The 20,644-nt window shown below is 39.6% G+C and overlaps 1 long non-coding RNA gene across 3 annotated transcripts in view; it reads right to left on the bottom strand.

The window, feature by feature from the left end:
• Positions 1 to 17,641: 17,641 nt before the first annotated feature.
• LOC103222989 (uncharacterized) overlaps positions 17,642 to 20,644 on the bottom strand; it is a 56,036-nt gene continuing 53,033 nt past the window's right edge. For 2 of the 3 annotated variants that reach the window (XR_012092750.1, XR_005244586.2), the window contains one exon: positions 17,642 to 19,920. This is a non-coding gene — a long non-coding RNA (uncharacterized lncRNA). The remainder of the gene's footprint in view (positions 19,921 to 20,644) is intronic. The other variant, XR_012092751.1, reaches the window with a different exon arrangement.

Raw genomic sequence — 20,644 nt, 5'->3', positions numbered from 1 at the left:
CTTACAGCACTTACATTTCTAATGCTTACATTAAAAAAGAGGAAAGATCTCAAATTGATAAACTAAGTTCCCACGTCAAGAAGTTAGAAAAACAAGATCAAAACAAACTCAAACCTAGCAGAAGAAATGAAATAATAAATAAGAGCAGAAATCAATGAAATAAAAAACAGGAAAACGATAGAGAAAGTCAATGAAATAAGAAGGTGGTTTTAAAAAAATGAATAAAATTGATAATCCTCTAGCGATATTGGTAAAAATAAAAAAAGAGAAGACAAAAATTATCAATAGCAGGAATGAAATAAGGTATCACTACAGATCCTGTAGCCAGTAAAAGGATGATAAGGAAATACTACATGTATTAGTCCATTTTCACACTGCTATAAAGAACTGCCTGAGACTGGGTAATTTATAAAGGAAAGATGTTTAATTGACTCACAGTTCAGCATGGCTTGGGAGGCCTCAGGAAACTTACAGTTGTGGTGGAAGCTGAAGGGGAAGCAAGGCACCTTCTTCATAAGGCATCAGGAAGGAAAAGTGCCAAGAGAAGGGGGAAGAGCCCCTTATAAAAACCATCAGATCTCACAGGAACTCACTATCACAATAACGTCATGGAGGAAACCTCCCCCATGATTCAATTACTTCTACCTGGTCTCTCCCTTGACACATGGGGATTATGAGGATTATGGTGATTACAATTCAAGATGAGATTTGGGTGGGGACACAAAGCCTAACCATATCACTACATAACAACCTCATGTTCATGTAATCAACAACTTGGAAGAAATAGACCAATCAATTCCTTAAAAAAACAAACTACCAATACTCAGCCTAGATTACACTGATAACCAAATTACTCCTATAGCCATTAAAGAAATCAAATTCATAATTTAAAACTTCTGAATAAGAAATCTTGGACTCCCAATTTCTGGTCCAACATATAAGAAACTTTGACGTGGTCACTCTGCCCTAATAACAAGTAAAAAACTGAATAACCTGAAAAATCAACAGCTCCTCTTAGGTCCATAAGAGAAGTGAGCTCATAGGGCAAACTGCTGCCCCCAAAATTGGGAAGACAGGTAAATACAGAGAATCATAACTTACCAAAGCAGGAGCTTGTGAGCAGAAACCTATGTGAAACTGGTAACAGGGTGGGAGAACCTGAACTGTAATTGACAAATTGCTGGAGGCTCAGTGTGGACAAGTCTGGAAGTCACTCACCATCAGAGAAATGCAAATCAAAACCACAATGAGATACCATCTCACACCAGTTAGAATGGCAATCATTAAAAAGTCAGGAAACAACAGGTGCTGGAGAGGATATGGAGAAAAAGGAACACCTTTACACTGTTGGTGGGACTGTAAACTAGTTCAACCATTGTGGAAAACAGTGTGGTGATTCCTTAAGGATCTAGAACTAGAAATACCATTTGACCCAGTCATCCCATTACTGGGGATATACCCAAAGGATTATAAATCATGCTGCTCTAAAGACACATGCACATGTATGTTTACTGCAGCACTATTCACAATAGCAAAGACTTGGAATCAACCCAAATGTCCATCAGTGACAGACTGGATTAAGAAATTGTGGTACATATACACCATGGAATACTATGCAGTCATAAAAAAGGATGAGTTCGTGTCCTTTGTAGGGACATGGATGTAGCTGGAAACCATCATTCTCAGCAAACTATCACAAGAACAGAAAACCAAATACCACATGTTCTCACTCATAGATGGTAATTGAACAATGAGATCACTTGGACACAGGAAGGGGAACATCACACACCGGGTCCTATTATAGGGAGGGGTGGGGGAGGGATAGCATTAGGAGATACACCTAATGTAAATGACGAGTTAATGGGTGCAGCACACCAACATGGCACATGTATACATATGTAACAAACCTGCACATTGTGGACATGTACCCTAGAACTTAAAGTATAATTAAAAAAAAAAAAAAACACTCCAGGGATACCCAGTCATGGGGGATGGGGAAGATGGCACATTTTTGTGAGAGTAAATATCAGAGAAACATCCCTTAATGATTCCAGCAAAGGGAAAGAAAATGCGTAATTTTGAATGCTCCAGAGAATTCTGTTCTTCTTAACAAAGTCTGCCCTCGGAAGAAACAAATCACAGCCTAACCTGCTGGGGTTTTGTCAGAGCCTAGCTGACCTGGGGAAAGGAAATATCCAACCCCAGCTGGCTCAAGCCTTCTTAGTGACAGAAGAAAAATACCCAACTTAAGCCTCCTCTAGGCTATCCTGTCCCACCTAAAGGGGAAAAAACTGAGAAGCACTCCCCAAGCTTACAGTCCAGAGGCATGGGCTCACTAAAAGACTGAGACCTAACCATAGGGATATGGAAGGCTTCCCCTCACCTCACACCTTACCACCACATTACTAAAGGCTTATCTACGAAGTTCTCTTTACCCAGTACAACATGTAAGGCTATCAAGAAAAAATTATGTAGAAAGAAAAAAAAATGATTGCTATTTACAGAAGACTGATAAACACTGCAAATCTGTGACCAGAATCACTTTTTTTTTTTTTTTTTTTTTTTTTTGAGACAGGATCTCACGCTGTCTCACTGTGTCGCCCAGACTGGAGTGCTGTGGTGCAATCTCGGCTCACCGCAACCTCCACCTCCCAGGCTCAAGCAATTCTCTTGCCTCAGCCTCCAGAGTAGCTGGGATTACAGGAGTGCCCACTACCACCCGGCTAACTTTTGTATTTTTAATAAAGACTGTTTCACCATGTTGGCCTGGCTGGTCTTGAACTCCTGACCTCAAATGATACATCTGCCTCGGCGTCCCAAATTGCTGGGATTACAGGCGTGAGCCACAGCGCCAGGCTTCAGTCTCACTTTTAATGATGAAAGACTGAACACTGAACATTTTCCTCAGAAGACTGAGAACCAGATAAGAATATTCACTTTTATTATTTCCTTTAAACATCATTCTGGTGATGCCAGGAAAATCATGCAAGGAAAAAAAAGACCTTCAGTTTGAAAAGTAAAAACTAAATTATCTTTATTTCAGATGACATCAAAAAAGAAAAACCTACAAGGTATCCTAAAAGGTGAAAAATGTAATGTGGAAAAACAGAGTTAAGTATCAGAACCAGACCCAGATATAGCAGGGACGTTGGAATTACCAAATTGGGAATTTAAAACAACTATGATTAAGATGATAAGGGCTTTAATGTGTAGACACTATGCATGCAGATGGGAAATGTAAGCAGAGAGGTGAAATTCTAAGAAGAAACCCCAAAGAAATGCTAAAGATCGAAAACACAGAACTACAGAATAATGAACTTATTGGTATATTGGACATGGCTGAGGAAGGAGTCTCTGAACTTGAGAATATCTCAACAGAAACTGCCAAAACTGAAAAGCAAAGAGAAAAAAAGACTGAAAACCCCCAAGAATATTCAAGAACTGTGGGACAACTATATAAAAGGCATAACATACACGTAATGACAATACAAGAAAGAGAAGAAAGGAAGGGAAGAAAAATATTTGAAATAATAATAACTGGGAACTTTACCAAATTAATGTCAGATGCCAAACCACAGATCTAGGAAGCTCAGAGAACACCAAGCAGTATAAATGTCAAAAAACTATGCCACATAAAGGAAGAACAAGAAAGAAGGAACAAGTGAAGGTAAAATTAAAAGTTTTATTTGTTATTTTAATTAATCCCACAGAGAAGAGTTTGTTCAAAACAATAATAGCAACAATGTACAATAGCTCCCAGTTATCTGCAATTCCACTTTCTTCGGTTTCCTTTACCTATGGTCAACCAAGGTCGAAGATATTAAATGGAGGCTGCGCGCGGTGGCTCACACGTGTAATCCCAGCATTTTGGGAGACCAATACAGGTGGATTGCTTGAGGTCAAGAGTTTGAGGCCAGTCTGGCCAACATGGCAAAACCCATCTCTACTAAAAACGCAAAAATTAGCCGGGCCTGGTGGCACTTGCCTGTAATCCCAGCTACTCCGGAGGCTGAGGCGGGAAAATCACTTGAACCCGGGAGGCGGAGGTTGCAATGAGCCACGATGGCGCCACTGCACTCCAGCCTGGGCAACAGAGTGAGAGACTCTGTCTCAGAAAAATAAAATAAAATAAAATATTAAATGGAAAATTCTAGAAATAAACAATTCAGAAGTTTTGAATTATCTGCCGTTCTGAGCAATGTGATGAAATCTCATGCCATCCTGCCTGGGGCATGAATCATCCCTTCATCCAGCGAATCTATGCTGTATACTAGCGGTCCCCAACTTTTTTGGCACCAGAGACCGGTTATGTGGAAGACAATTTTTCCACAGAACGGCGGGGTGGTGAGGGGATGCTTTCCGGATGGAACTATTCGACCTCAGAGCATCAGGCATTAGATTCTCATAAGGAACAGTCAACCTAGATCCCTAGCCTACTGGTTCACAATAGGGTTCGAGCTCCTATGAGAATCTAATGCCGCTGCTGATCTGACAGGAGGTGGAGCTAAGGCGGTAATGCTTGCTGGGTGCTCACCTCCTGCTCTGCGGCCCGTTCCTAACAAGCCACAAACAGGTCCAGGTCCCCAACGGAGGCGGGTAGGGGGACCTCTGCTGTATACCCTAACCACATGTCAGCCACTTAGTAGCCATTTTGGTAATCAGATCAACTGTCTCAGTATCGCAGTCCTTGTGCTCAAGTCACCCTTATTTTATTTAACAATGGCCCCAAAGCACAAAAGTAGTGATGGTGGCAATTTGAATGGGCCAAGAGAAGCCTTAAAGTGCTGCCTTTAAATGAAAAGGTGAGTTTGTTACTTAATAGGGAAAGGGAAAAAACCATATGCCAAGGCTGCTAAATTCTACAATAAGAATGAATTTCAATCCGTGAACTGTGCAGGAAAAAAAAAAAAAAAAAAAAAAGCGTGCGAGTTTTGCTGTCAGACCTCAGATTGCAAAAGTTACAGCCATAGTGCATGATAAGTACTTTGTTAAGATGAAAAAGGCATTAAATTTATGGGTGGAAGATGTGAACAGAAGTGTGTTCCACTTAATGCCAGTCAAGTTCAGTACTATCTTTGATTTCAGGCATCCACTGGGGGTCTTGGAAGGTATCCACTGAAGATAAGAGGGGACTGCTGTATTTGATTATGTATCCTTCTGTGTGCATGTGTGTGGGTGTGTGTGAATGTGTGTGTGTGTTAGTGAAATGAATGCAAGCAGTGATACACACAGGATGGGAGGGAGGAATTGTGATTATTTTTTAACTATAAGGTACTTGCACTAATTGTGAAGCAGTATGGTGTTATTTGAATGTGGATTAGTTGTGAATATATATTGCAAACTCTAGGGCAGCCACTAAGAAAAAGGTAAAAAAAAAAAAAAAAATACAACTGATATGTGAAGAAAGGAGAAAAAAGGAACCATAAAATATTCAATCAAAATCACAAAAGGTAGAAAAAGAGTGGAAGACAAAAATGGAATAAGAAAAAGGAGGAACAAATAGCAGTAATAAATATGCTAGATATTAATCCAAATATATTAATAATCACTTTAAATGTCAGTAGTGTAAGTGTACCATTTAAAAGACAGATTATCCAAATTGATCAAAAAAACCACCCAACTCTACATTGTCTGCAAGAAACCCACTTTAAATATAAAGACACACATACATTAACAGTTAATAAACAAAAAAAGATATACTATGCTAACACTAACCAAAACAAAGCAGGATTAGCTATATTAATGTTAGAGCAAACTTCAGAGCAAGGAAAGTTCTCAGGGATAGAGAGGAGTATTATGTAATGATAAAGGGCCTAATTCTCCAAGAACACATAACAACCTGTCACCTGACAAGCATGCATCAAAATAAAGGAGGCAAAAACTAATAGAACTGCAAAGAGAAACGGGTGAATCCAATACTGTAGTTAGAGGCTTCAATACCCCTCTGTCAGAAATGGACAGATCCATTAGGACAGATCAATAAGGACATAGTTGAACTCAATGACCCATCAATCAACTGGATATAATTGACAAAAACCTGCACACGAATGTTTATAGTAGCTTTATTCACAGTTACCAAAATTTGGAAGCAATCAAGATGTCCTTCAGTAGATGAACAGATAGATAAAGTGTGGTACATCCAAACAATGGAATATTATTCAGCACTAAAGAAAAATGACTGTCAAGCCATGAAAAGACATAGAGGAAACCTAAATGCTTTTTACTAAGTGAAAGAAGCCAACCTGAAAAATCTACGTGCTATGCATAGCTATGTGCTGTGCTGTGTGTCATATACTACAGTATATGACATTCTGGAAAAAGCAAAACTACAGAGACAGTGAAAAGATCAGTGGTTGCCAGGGAAAAGAGGAATGAATAGGCTGAGGATTCGCAGGGCAGTGAAACAACTCTGTATAGTACTATAATGATGCATACATGTCATTATACATTTGTGTAAATCCATGGAAGGTATAATACCAAGAATAAAGCCTAATGTAAACCACAGACTTTGGGTGATAATAATGTGTCAATATGGGTTCATCAGTTGTAACAAATGCACCACTCTGGTGAGGGAAGTAGATAATGGGGAAGGGTACCCACGCATGGGGACAAGAGAGCATGTGGAAAATCTCTGTACCTTCTCAATTTTGCTGTGAACCTAAAACTGCTCTAAAAAATAAAATCTATTAAAAGAAAGGAAGGAAGGAAGAGAAAGAGGAAGGAAGGGAGGAGGGAGAGAAGGAAAGCAGGAAGGAGAAGCCAATCAATTATCAGATGGTTTCACTGTAGAATTCTACCAAAAATTTAACACCAATTTTACACAATCTCTTCCAGAAAACAGAAAATTACAGACTAGTGTCTTTCATGAACTTAGCCACAAAATCCTCTAAGACAGTAGAAAATCAAATCCCACAATGTGTAAAAAGAATTATACACCATGACCAAGGAGAATTTAGTCTAGCTATGCAAGAGCTTTTGATATGCAAGAAGTAGAATTTTTGTTTTTATTTTTGTTTTTTTGAAACAGGATCTCACTCTGTCACCAGGCTGGAGTGCAGTGGTATGATCATGGCTCACTGAAGCACCGTGCGTGACTAATTTTTAATTTTTTTAGAGATGGAGGGTCTTGCTATGTTGCCAAGCTGATCTCGAATTCCTGGGCTCAAGTGATCCTCCCTCCTCAGTCTCTCAGAGTGCTGGGGTTACAGGCATGAACAGGCCTTAGAAGTAGAGATTTTGATAAGGCATTACAGAAGACTCATTCTTTGTTCTAAGAAGGCCTACCAGAAAGGGTCCTTGGGTATGCAAGTCACAGGCCATAATGAAAAAAGAAATAGTTGAGAGTACCACTCAAGGAGAAAAGAATGCTCAAGCCGAGATGAGAAAATGTTATCTATGTTATAGGACGAACTGATTTTCTGCAAACACCATTTCCTTTGGAGGCATGTTTCCTTTTGGATTGTGGTTTTAGACTACCTGTGCCTAAATACTACTGTTGGTCCTTATGCATTTTTGGTGGAGAGTTAATCAAAGGCAAAAAGGACCTGTTTTCATGAAACACTTTGCGATGGTCTGGGCACAGGTGGTGCAGCTTCAGGGCCCTGGCAATGACGTGGACCCAAAAGTTAGAAAAGGGGCTGATTTCCCTGTGTGACTGCTGCACTGGGCCCAGCATCCCTTTGGCTCCTAGGGGATTTGTAGCTTCAGGGAAAAAGTATATTCCGTGAAGATTTTGGCATTCTTATAATAGGCACTATTATCACAGGCAAAGTGGAGGCTGCAGATGTGGACTCAGGGAAGCTGGAACATGAGAGAGAACACAACAGTCCCATGTGATGATTGCTTCTAATGGGCTGGACTGTGGGCATGCATGAAGCCAGGGCCCCTTTGGAGAATCACAAAACTCTGTGGGAATTTTGCCGGAAGTGTGAGCCACGGGAACTTTGAGTTACTCAAGTTATAACTGCAAAGAACTTAAGATTTTACCCCATCCCCATGAATCCTTCCAATGGGCATCTCATTTTTTCCCTTCTCACTACCACTTGTGGTCTCTCCAGCAGAGGAGAAAGAAAAATCACTTACCATTAAATTAATCTCTGCAGAGATGCATGCTGATCTCCCATCAGGTCAGCCTTTGAGAATGTTATTATCAAATAAAATACCTCTCATCCCTGTCTGATGAGATTTGCATTTGGAGTACTCCATAGTTAACAGGCTTTCAAGAAAAATAACTGATACAATTTAATGTGGTAGCCAGCCTCCAGATGGCTCCCTAATGACTCTTGCCTCTTGGTGCTCATTACCTTCCTTGTATAGTTCCCTCCTACAGTGTATCAGGGTTGGTCTGTGCAACCAATAGAATCCAGTGGAAGTGACAATGTGTGATTTTCAAGGCTATGGCATTTAAAACATTCTACACCATCCTTGTTTTCTCTTTGATCATTCATGCTGGGGAAACCAGCTACCATGTCATGAGAATACCAGAACAGCCCCATGAAGAGATCCAAGTGATGAGGAAATGAGGCCTCCTCCAACTGCCAGCATCAACTTGCCAACCCTATGAGTGAGCCCATTTGGAAATGGATCTTCCAGCCCCAGTAAAGCCTTTTGAAGACTACAGCCCTGATCAACATCGTAACTGCCAAGTGATGGATTAACAAATCTCATGGCAGACCCTGAGCCAGAACTACCCAGCTAAGCTGTTCTTGAGTTAATGACCCTCAGAAACTTTGTGAAAAATAAATTGCTGTTCTTGTTGCAAGTTTTAGGATGATTTATTAAGCAGCAATATTTAACCTATATACCTAATTTATATCCACATGAATAAGACAATTCAACAAAGTAATCCTCCCAAAATGAAGAAAAAGACTTCCCCCACAACACATTTTATCTTCTACCTTTAGTCAACTAAAGCAAATTTCTGGTACTTTTCAAATTGAATCACATTTTTGTCTCCACTTCAAGACAACTGTGTTCAAAAATATAAAGTCTGGGTCCAAAACACCCACCATAGTACCATATAGGCAGCTAGCTAGGCTGCAAGGACTGCTAAATTAATTTCACAAAGCAGGACAAAAATTAGTCTAAACAATATCTATGGATAAACAACATCATTATACTCAATTATCTGACTCAGACAAATAGCCAAAAAATCTGACAGTAATTTGATTTGAAAAGAGAACTATGATAAAATGCTATTATTAAAGAAAAACTAAGTGGCATTTTTTCTAAAGCAAAATACCCACAAAAACAAACACATTCAAAATATTGAAACTCCAAGGAAAATGCTGGCCTTCACATAAGGTGAAGAGTTTAAATAAATCTCAGAGGACTAACTGCAACGTTAGAGGCAAATCAGGATGTGATAAGTAGTGCAAAAAGAAATCACCAGAACCCGAGATAACTACCCAAGTTTTGGAGGATCTCAAAGATGAGATCATGCATTGTCATCATGTGTGGCTTTGTATTGTAGTGTATGCTTCATGTGTCTGTCTCTTAACCTAAATTGTAGCTTTTAGAAGGTACGGACTCAGTACCTAGCTGAATTTACTGCTCATAGTAAGTGCTCTAGTCTGAGTTCTTTAGGAAAAAAAAAAAAAAAAAATGAGTGTGAGGCAAGGCTTATGGACAAGCGTAATCCCAGGGCAACAAGAGAAAAGGAAAAGACAATTGAAGAAGCAGAGGATGGAAAGCAAATGTAAGATAATGCATTGATCACACTGGCTACCATTCCAAAACAAGCATTGCTTGACTCCCACTTGGCCATGCAGGACATGTCTGGACAGGCTATATGGAAAAATCGTAACTCAGAACAGTCCACTGCAGGGAGAAGTAGAGAGGGAATTTATCTGCCAGCTCCATCCTGACTCCTATTTCTCCCTAATCAAGATTTGCTCTAAGAGGAGTGGATTCCTCTAAACACCCAGGCTGTGGCCACTTCAGCAGCCACTAGCAGCTAGTCTTCTTTGTAGGACTTCATAGAAATCTAGTAATGCTAAGACAGGCCAGAGACTCTGAGCGTTAGCCTCAGGTAAGAGAAATGCATGGGCCCACATAGATTTCTTCACCACAGTAGCTATGGCAAAGCCATAAAAACACAAGGCTTTAGAAGTCAAGTAAGACTGAAAGAATGCATTTGATATAGCCATTGTTAGTAGATATCTGTGGCTAGACCCTTCCTGTAGTCTGAATGACAAACAGGAAAATAACAAGTACCCAGTATAGCTTCAAATTTCACTTTTATCCAACTTAATACATAAATCTAGCTTATCTGTCAACTCCAACCAGCTTTCACCCCACACCAGCAGGGCATCATTGTCTCCGAGATAGGGCTAAGAAACCAAAAAAAAAAAAGTATATTGTCAGTCTTCTATCAAAATTGATCTTTTTAGGAACAACCATCAGGTTTTGGTCAAATTGCTCTTCTCAAATCTTCCCAATGTTTCAGACTGGTTTCAGAATCCAAACAATCCAGCCATCTCCTGAGTAGCAGCCCAGGTTGATTCATTTTATGCAAATTTTTAGTACATGAATTGGAAATACTAGTAAAGGTACATTTTGTGCATAAAATTTGAAATAATTCAAATTCCCTATTTTTAAAAGAAATTGCATAAGTTTGAAGCTGGTAAATGGTATTTATATTATTGCCATTTATTGGATCTACTTTAAATGGTAAACAAGCAAACCTACTGTCATTTTTCAGAATGAGTCATGAATTATGTGAGATACTTTAAAACATATACTCACAATGCATCTTCCTGGTATTTTGCTAGTGTTAATATCATTTTACAGATGAAGAAACTGAGTCATACGGTTGAATTTTGGGTCTCAAAGCCAAAGTCTTCAAACTCCAAGTATTTTCCATTATATTACATCCATGGTTTCATTCCTCCCAACTTGGTGTTATGATCACATGTAATAAGCAAACTTGATCTTCACACATCACATTAATAAAAACATTGGCTGAGCCTACAAGATTCTACCCAATTTGTTCCTTTAAGTTGATTTTAAGCTGGTAATAGATATTCTTTTTATAGTATGGGTCAACTATACATCCATTTATCTACTCTAAATGTCAGCAAGACATTTCTCTCCAAGTTCACCATTTATCTCCAAGAAAATAATAATGGCAATAACCACAAGTATTTTTTTATACCATAATATATATGGTATATATAACCATAATATTTGTCATTTTTTGAGTACCAGGTACTGCCTTGGAGTCTTCACATACATTATTTCATTTAATTCTCATAACAGCCCATGTAAGGCTGTACTATCGTCATTTTCATTTTATAGATAAGAAAGCTGAGGCTCAGAGACATTAAATAATTTGGCCCAAATCACATAGCTAGCAAGATTATACTTAGTTCTGGACCCAGATTTTTACCATTGACCCAAAGTATGTTATGTTTGCAAAGTACGTTAGAATTAAAAACAAAAATGTTTGTATTATTACATGTGCATTAACTCATTTAATATTTATCACAGCTCATTTTATCATTATCACAGCTCATTTTACAGATAAGGAAACAGAGGCTCAAGAAGTTTCGTTGTCTTTTCCAAGACAAAAGATATCTTTTCTTATAGCTAATGAATGTCAGAGCCGGGAGTCAAAGCTCTAGACTCCTTGGTCAGGGTTCTTTGTATGCAGTTTCTCATTAGAGACTATCAAATGCTTGGCTGAAATCAAGACTGTCTGTATTCAACTCATTATTTGCTAATCTATCATCCTAGAAACACTATCTAAAAATTAGTATCCACAAATCCTATTAAATAAAATACCACTTAGAACAGTTGTGTTCACAAGTTCCTGCCCTCTGAATTAATGAGCAAGTTCTATCTTCATGGTTGTAACTGTAGATTTATGCTGTGGCCCCAGGCAAATTTCAGAGAAAAGAGAGATATCTGAGAAAATGATAAGATCCTTAGAGTAATACTGAAAACAGGAGTATAGCAATAAGGGTCCTCAAAATAGCTGACATCTTAAAGAGAAATTAACGAGAGTATTAGAGAAGGGAAGATAGGACCAGGAGGTTAGAGATGAACAAAACAAAACACCACACAATGAAGGCACCTCGACACACTAATAGAAATACAAAGAAAGTTCTCTTGAAAAGTTTCTGATACTTCATTAAAATAATGGTTTATTTAGTAGGATTTGGTTTGACCATATGTAACAGAAAGACTCAAAGTAACAGTGGAAATAAGATGAAAGTTTATACCTCTTTCACATAATAGAAGGCAGGAAATTGGTAGTTCAATGCTAGTGTTAAGGCTTCATGGTGTTAGAGGCCCAGGATCTTTCTACATTTTGTTTTGCCATTTATGGCTTCTATTCTCAATGTCACCTCATGTTCCAAAATAGCTGCTGGAGCTCCAGGCATTAGGTGTACAATCCAGGCAATGGGAAAAAATAAGGGGAAAGAAAGATCTACTCTCTCCTTTTAAAAGAGATTTTCCCAAAATAACTCACAACACTTCCATTTTGATCTTTTTGAACAGAGAATCCACCCACACCTGGTTGCAAGGAAGGCTAAGTCCATTATTTGGGTGTATTGCCTCCATATAAATGCAAGATTCTGTTCCTACGGAGGAAGAGAATGGATATTTGAAGGTACAACAACCAGGCTCTGCCACAAATGGGTAAACGATAAACATAACAATAATGAGAATATAATAATTTACTTGAGCTACCTCCTCAAAGACATCCACATCAGGATATTCCAATACCGTAAGTAGGTATCATAATACATTTTATATTTATAAAATTTTTAATGTAAAATCAATTTAGGAACTTTTGTAGTAAGAATAATGAGAATAGATTGGCTATGAAGCAAAAAATAAGAAAGCTAGTTTTGTGTACTAAAATCACAATATTCCTCTAATCTGGCAGTTGGCTTTTGTCCTCAGGCTGTGGTGCTGGACACATATGATAAGAAACCTTTTACATTTAGTGTCATCTTCATTCTCAAATGGTTACACTACAGATTTCTAAAATTGAACTTGTAGCAGCCTGCTTTTCTAGTTAAATATATTCATATTTCAAGCAAGCACAGCTCAAATTTCAAGGGAAAACTCTATCAAAAGTGACATTTAACTCCTATACATTCAAAATACTGCATAGAAACTAATCATTCACCTCTTTCTAAAATAATATGGAAATATGTGATTAAAGTGAAGGAAATTTTGAAAAATTGAGACGTATGATGCATTCCTATGCAAAAATAATTTTTTTCTAATAAATATAACTTTTTTTTTTTTTTTTTTTTTTTTTGCAGAGATCCAGGGGTCTCACCACGTTGTCCAGGCTGGTCTTGAAATCCTGGCCTCACACAGAGAGAAAGGAATTTTTAGCACAAGACGCAGTGGAGCTCAGGATTGGCTAAACTCCCATAGTATTCATGGCGGCCGCCTGCGGGGGCCCCAGCACGGCTCGCAGGCCACCTCTAGCTTTCTTCGTACCCCAGTCCCGGCCTCCCTCCTCCTCCCCTGCAGCCTGGATAGGTGGATACCTGCCCTGACACGGTGAGGCAAGTTAAGGCCTGGAGGGTCAGATGGGAAACCAGGTCCCAAGGCAGCAAGACCTCGACAAGCCCAGCACCCTCAGTCCTTCCCCCCGCCCCCGTTTTGAACACGTGTAACTGACAGTCTGCCCCAGCTCCCTGGGGCACACGCCACAGCTCTCTCACTCTGATACTGCGTGCACACAATGCTAGCTGCCCCCTTCCTGTCCTGGGCACCCGAGTCTCCCCCGACCCCAGGTCCCAGGTATGCTCCCACCTCCACCTCCTGCCCCATTCACCGCCTCTGCTAGTTCCAGAGGCCTCCACGTCCACCTGGTCCTCTCCCATCGCCCACAAAAGCGGGGGCACATGGGAGGAGCTTAGCTGAGCTGGGAAGAGCAGGGTGACAGTGGGCGACCCAGGATTCCCCCCACCTTCCCAAATAAAGATGAGGGTACTAAAGTTGTCTTGGTTTTTATTTTATTTTATTTTTTTCTTTTTCCAGTGTACTAGCTTGTCTTTTAAGAAAGGGGATCTTAAAAAAAAAAAAAAAAGACAAAAATGATTGTAAAAAAAGCAACACCCACACCTGTGTCTGTATACAGTCAGCTTATCTTGTGTTCAGTCGTTTAATCTCTACAGAGAGAAGCGGAAAATGCTGTATCAAGGGTGGGTTTAGCTGTGCCTTTCAAATAAAGATGTGAGAAGATTCAAAAAAAAAAAAAAAAGGAAACCCTGGCCTCAAGTGATCCTCCAGCCTTAAATGATAATAAAATAACTAACTTAATGATAACAAATAATTAACATTTATTAAATGATAATTATGTACCAAGAGGAGAGCTGAGTACTTTACAGTCATAAACTATAAGAGCTTCAGTGTGTTGTCTTAAAATTTTATGCCTTAGGCTGTATCTTTCATTTATCCCTTTCATAAACATTTGTCAAACACTTACTAAGGTGCCCAGCCCTATATTAAAAGATAAGGATACAGATATAAAGGAAAGAGACTATCCTAAGAAAGCTCATAGTACTTTAAAAAAATGAACAAGGAGATAAATAAAATTAGTATATTCTAAATCCTGCATGTACTGGCTCTGGACTAGACCATCTTGGTTCAAAATCTGGCTTATGAGTGTCTCTCTGCAGGACTTGAAGCAAATCGCATAGTTTCTCTAGGTTTCAGTGTCCTCTGCTGAAAAATGGAGATTACCAAATTACTGAATGAGATAATCCATGTGAAGCACTTAACTCAGTGTTTGGCACAATGTAAGTACTCAATAAGAGTCTGTTGTAATTTTTTGCTTGTGTAAATGATAGCATCCAGGGGCTAAAGGAACACTAGAAAAGACACTGAACTCAGACATGAAGTTAGGGAGACATTAGAAGGAATGATAGCTAAGTGGAGTACTGAAGGATGTGCAAGTCAGCTATTCCCCCCAAGTTCTCCAGCTTTCCAAAGGCAACCTTCTCTTCAATGCCCAAATGACAATAGCCTGACCTACATCCCTATAAAAGCAGAAAGTCACATCTTTCATTTGGTTACTTTCTCAAGTACAGCAGTGAAAACCTGAGGAATGATGGCAAGTTCTGTAAATTCTTGGGATCCCCAAAACAGATACTGTTACTGGATTATTGCACTAATCCGTGCACAGCATCTCCACTCAGACCTAACCCCTTGCCCTAGACTCTTTCTGCCTCCCCAGTGTCATGTAGATCCCAAGCAAGGACATAGACCTCTTCACTAATGCCCCCAAGGCACATCTAGGAGGGGCCTATCCCTTTAAATAAGGCTGCACTAAAAGATTTGAAAGAATAGAATACTCCTTGAAGGCAACCTATTGCATGACTAAAAGTGGTTACTTTGAAAGCCACAGCCCAAACACAAGTTGACTCTCTCTACCCGACTCCCACAAGTTTTCCTAATAGGAGTGGGGATCAGCTGCACCCCCATCCGTAGAAATCTTCAGACCCTTCCATATACCAGAGGACAATCTCAATTCCCTCTTTGCTCCCAAGATACAAGGAGTAATTGCCTTCACTCCATTGTCCAAGACCCTTTTCTTTTTCACCTCAGGATGGCAGAAACATGAGAACCCAGTTCCTTCAGGGTGAAGCTGCCCTCATTTCAAAGACACACACAGGACAATCACTAGAGTGAGTCTTTAAACGTTTTTCCAAATCAGGGCTGTTCCTTCGTAAATAGCTCCTGTGTAGGACACCAATGGTCCAGTTCATCTAGCTTCAAGCCGGTCTATATCCTTATCACAAAATTCTATTTGTCTTGAGGGGAAAGGAAGTCCAGATGTGTGATCTTCCTGCCATGGTTCCCAACCTTGAAAGGACACCGCTTGAACAAAAGGACACGTAATTCCACTAACACAATCATTTTCACGTAAAGGATAGTCTAAATCCAGATTTAGGTAATTTTTTTTCATTAACTTGCTAAAACACTACATTTATGTTATTAAACAATAGCTTACTCTGAAGCTTTTGCATTTGAGATTATTACTTTACATCCTGGACTTCCCCCCAAAACATGGATAGGTGTTTGCGCTACAAATATATTACTAAAAGAATTCACTCAAGTGGTCCACACTAAAACAAAGGGAAGTTTCACCCCAAAGACAAATGCTTACCTGTCTGCTTTCCACCAGATCATGTGTTAAGGATCCTTGCTGCTTTTCCACAAGTGTATGCTTCAGTAGTTTAGAATGGAAATAGCCCAGAGCATTTTAAAAGCAGTAAGGAACTGTCTTATTAAAAGGCATTTTTTAGCATTCTACTATGGAGCACAACAATAGCCTTTGGCCAGGAACTCTTTGAGGAATGTTAGACATACAAAGTAAAGCCCTTGTGGTGGTTAATTTTAGGTGCCAACCTGACTGGATTAAGGAATATCTAGAGAACTGGTAATGGATCATTTCTGGGTGTGTCTGTGAGGGTGATTCTGAAGGAGATTTGTGGGTGAGTCAGTAGACTGACCAGTGAAGATCTGCCCTCAATGTGAGCTGGCACCACCCAATTGGCTGGGGGCCCAGATAGGACAAAAAGAAATCTCCTCTCTTCTAGAGTTGGGATACATTCTTCTCCTGACCTTGGATATCAGAACTCCAGGCTCTCTGGCTTTTGAACTTCAGGACTTATACCAGTGGTCCCCTTGGTTCTCAGTCCTTCAGCCTCAGACTGAGAGTTAAACATCAGCCTCCCTGGTTCTGAGGGCTTTGGACTTAGATTGAGACATGCTACAGGTGTCCCAGGGTCTCTTGTTTGCAGATGGCCTGTTGTGGGGCTTCTCAGTCTCCATAATCATGTAAGCCAATTCCCCTGCTAAATCTCCTCTCATATAGCTATATCTGAATCTATCTATCGATTTATCTTTCTTTCTTTCTTTCTATCTACTTAAGAACACTGATAAATGCAAAGTCCCTGTCTAGAGAACAAGGAAAACCACTTTTTGGATAGTCAAAAACTATTTGGTATTCAAATATATACCCCAAAAGATTCTCATTAACATTACTCAAGTAATGATTTAAAACTCAGTGACTCATTATCTTCCCAGTATTATGCTACAAGTGTTTGAGATCAATGAAAAGTACCCACACTAAAAACAGATCACTTTCCTCAAAGACTCAAAAGTATTACAGTTTATCAAGGCACAGCTTGACAAAAGAGTCACAAGTAAGAACAGAAGTTTGTACAGCAGAAGTGTGTGAACTTTCAAGGATAAATTATAAATGGCATTGCAGATTCCACATCGGCCTTTTGTAATCCAAAGATCCAGACACCATGTTGAGAGGACACTCAAGCAGCCTCATGGAGTGGCCCATGTGGCCAGAAATTAAGACTCTTAGGCCGAGACGGGCGGATCACGAGGTCAGGAGATCGAGACCATCCTGGCTAACACGGTGAAACCCCGTCTCTACTAAAAACACAAAAAACTAGCCGGGCGAGGTGGCGGGCGCCTGTAGTCCCCGCTACTCGGGAGGCTGAGGCAGGAGAATGGCGTAAACCCGGGAGGCGGAGCTTGCAGTGAGCCGAGATCTGGCCACTGCACTCCAGCCTGGGCGACAGAGCAAGACTCCGTCTCAAAAAAAAAAAAAAAAAAAAAAAAAAAGACTCTTAGCCAACAGCCAGCACCAACTTAACAGCTATATGAGTGAGATACCTTGAAATTGAATGTTCCAGCCTCAGTCATGTGTCCAGATGATGTAACCACAGCCGACATCTAACTGCAAACTCATAAGAGACCCTTAAGCGAGAACACTCAATCAAATTACTCCAAAATTCCTCACCAATAGTAACTGTTAGAGAGAATAAATGACTATTGTAGTTAAAAAAAAAAAAAAAAAAAAAAAAGAACAGAACAGAGGTTTGAAAAGAGGAAGTTTCTTCTTCAAGTAGGTAAGTAGCTTGTTCTGCTTACTAACTTTGTGATCTTTAGCCAATATATTTACTTCACTGTGCCTCTTTTTTCTCATCTGTAAAATAGGGCCAGGGGTACACATCACTAGGTTAATGAAGATAGTGTTTGTCAAGGATCAGCAACAAAGCCTGGTACATAGTAGGCAGTCAATAATTACCATATCATATTGATTCTAAAATGCACACTTATTTTCACATTTTAACATCTCTGAAATTGAAATGGATCTATATTGTGTTATGGTTTAATGACAGTTTTTCTCTTTCTTAATGTGCATAAAATAACAGTACATCTTATAGTCAGTGGCATCTTAAGTTGATGAAATGCAGTAATTTATTCTCTCTCTTACTACTGTATCCAAGAACATATTTTACTCCCTCACAAACCTGACAAGTAACACAGAAAAAATAAAAGCAGCACTATAACAAGTGGTGCCTTATAACCATTTAGAATAATCAAGAACAATTTTTTCCCATTTCACCTGACTATTTCACTTTTAGAGCTGTGATAAGAACAACTGAGATTTTTGTGAAATAACAGGATTTTATTTTGTGAAATAAAAGATCTCTTTTTGCCTTTTTCACAGACAGGCCTTGTTTAAATTTTAAAAAAAAATTAATTTTGACCAGACATGGTGGCTCATGCCTGTAATCCCAGCACTTTGGGAGACTGAGGTGGGTGGATCACCTGAGGTCAGGAGTTCAAGACCAGCCTGGTCAATATGGTGAAACTCCATCTCTACTAAGAATACTGGCACACACCTGTAGTCCCAGCTACTCAGGAGACTGAAGCATGAGAATGGGAGTTGCGATAAGCCAAGATCATGCCATTGCAGTCCAACCTGGGCGACAAGAGCAAAACTCCGTCTCTAAAAAAGCAAAAAACAAAAAACCTAATTTCTAACTCTATGTGTTAGGGTTCTCCAGAGAAATGGAACTAGAGAGGAGATAGATAGATAGATAGATAGACAGATAGATAGATAGATAGATAGACAGATAGATAGATAGATAGATTTATTATTAAGAATTGGTTTACATTATGATGGAGGCTAAAAAGTACTGTGATCCACCAACTGCAATCTGGAGAGCCAGGAAAGCTGATAGTGTAGCTCCAGTTAGAACCTGAAGGCCTGAGAACCAGGGTGTAAATCCTCATCCAAAGGCTGGAGAAGGTGAGATGAGATGTCCCAGCCCAAGCAGGTGGGCAGCAAGAAAAAATGGTGAATTCTTCCTTCCTCCCCCTTTTGTTCTCTTCACGCCTTCAACAGATTGTATGATGCCCACCCGCATTGGAGAGGGCCATCTACTTTAATGAGTACATGAATTTGAATGTGAATCTCACCCAGAAACATCTAGAAAGACACAACAGAAATCATATTTAGTCTAAGCACCCTGTGGCCAGTCAAGTGGACACACACAATTAATCATCTTACTCTAGATAACATAATTCTATGAGAGAAAATAAATTCTCCTTATTTAAAAATGGTTCATTTATACAATACTGATTGGTTCTGCCAAATCATCTAGTATTTTAAGCATGTTGAGTTGTTTCAGCCCAAGTCCTAGTTTTAGAAATGATTCATATGATTCACCTGTAATCCTAGCATTTTGGGAGGCCGAGGTGCAAGGATCACTTGAGCCCAGGAGTTCGAGACCAACCTGGGCAACATAGCAAGGCCCCATCTCTTAAAATATATATATATCTCCATCACCTTCCATAGTTACCTGGCCGGGGGCAATGGCTCACACCTGTGTTCCCAGCACTTTGGGAAGCCGAGGTGGGCAGATCACTTGAGGTCAGGAGTTCAAGAACAACATGGTGAAACCTTGTCTCTACAAAACTACAAAAATTAGCTGGGTGTGGTGGCATGTGCCTGTAATCACAACTACTCTGGAGGCTGAGGCAGGAGAATTGCTTGAACCCAGTAGGCAGAGGTTGCAGTGAGCCAAGATCATGCCACTGCACTCCAGGGTGGGCAACAGAGCAAGACATCATCTGAAAAAAAAAAAGAAAAAGAAAAGAAAAAATGAGAACAGCCATGAATGAATGCTCACAAACACACCTAGGTCACCTGTCACCTTCTTCCTGGGATGCCCTTTCTCTTTGTCTTCCTGTCTATCTTTTGCCTCTCAATCTATTCTCTTTGCCTCTCTATCTATCTCTTTGGCTGTCTATCTATCAAGAGCCATCTACTGAAACAAGACATCATAGAACCTAAGAACTGGACTGAAACATTTCCTGATATGCCCAATTCAAAGTCAACTTCTTCTCAACAACTTCATTACTATATGAATAAAATAAGAGAACCCAAGTAATCACAAATGAAAATGTATACTGACTAAGAAATTAGACCTTCCCTGAAACTTGATCAGTCTTGCCCTGTCACCATTCCTGGAAAACAATGAGTTCTTGATAAGTGTTGAATGAATCTTTACCTTGCTTCTCACTATCATTTTACTTTCTCTAATATCTTCCCAGGTATTTATAGCATTTTCCTTTGTTTACTTGAGCAAGCAACGGCAGACTCTTCAATCTCCAGGCCGTATTTACTCTTGCCATGCCCATCAGAAGCCCAATGCCTACCTCCATCCTCCTTTTCCCTCCTCACCCCCAGACTCTACAATTTCAGACTGTGAAAGATACCTAGTTTGCTATTGACCCTGACATATTTTATATATCTTCTTGACACACTAATATATATTCTATAAAAAATAGAATA

Source organism: Chlorocebus sabaeus, chromosome 4 (genome assembly GCF_047675955.1).
Source record: "Chlorocebus sabaeus isolate Y175 chromosome 4, mChlSab1.0.hap1, whole genome shotgun sequence".
Lineage (NCBI taxonomy): Eukaryota > Metazoa > Chordata > Mammalia > Primates > Cercopithecidae > Chlorocebus > Chlorocebus sabaeus.
This window is presented reverse-complemented; position numbering and strand designations above follow the sequence as displayed.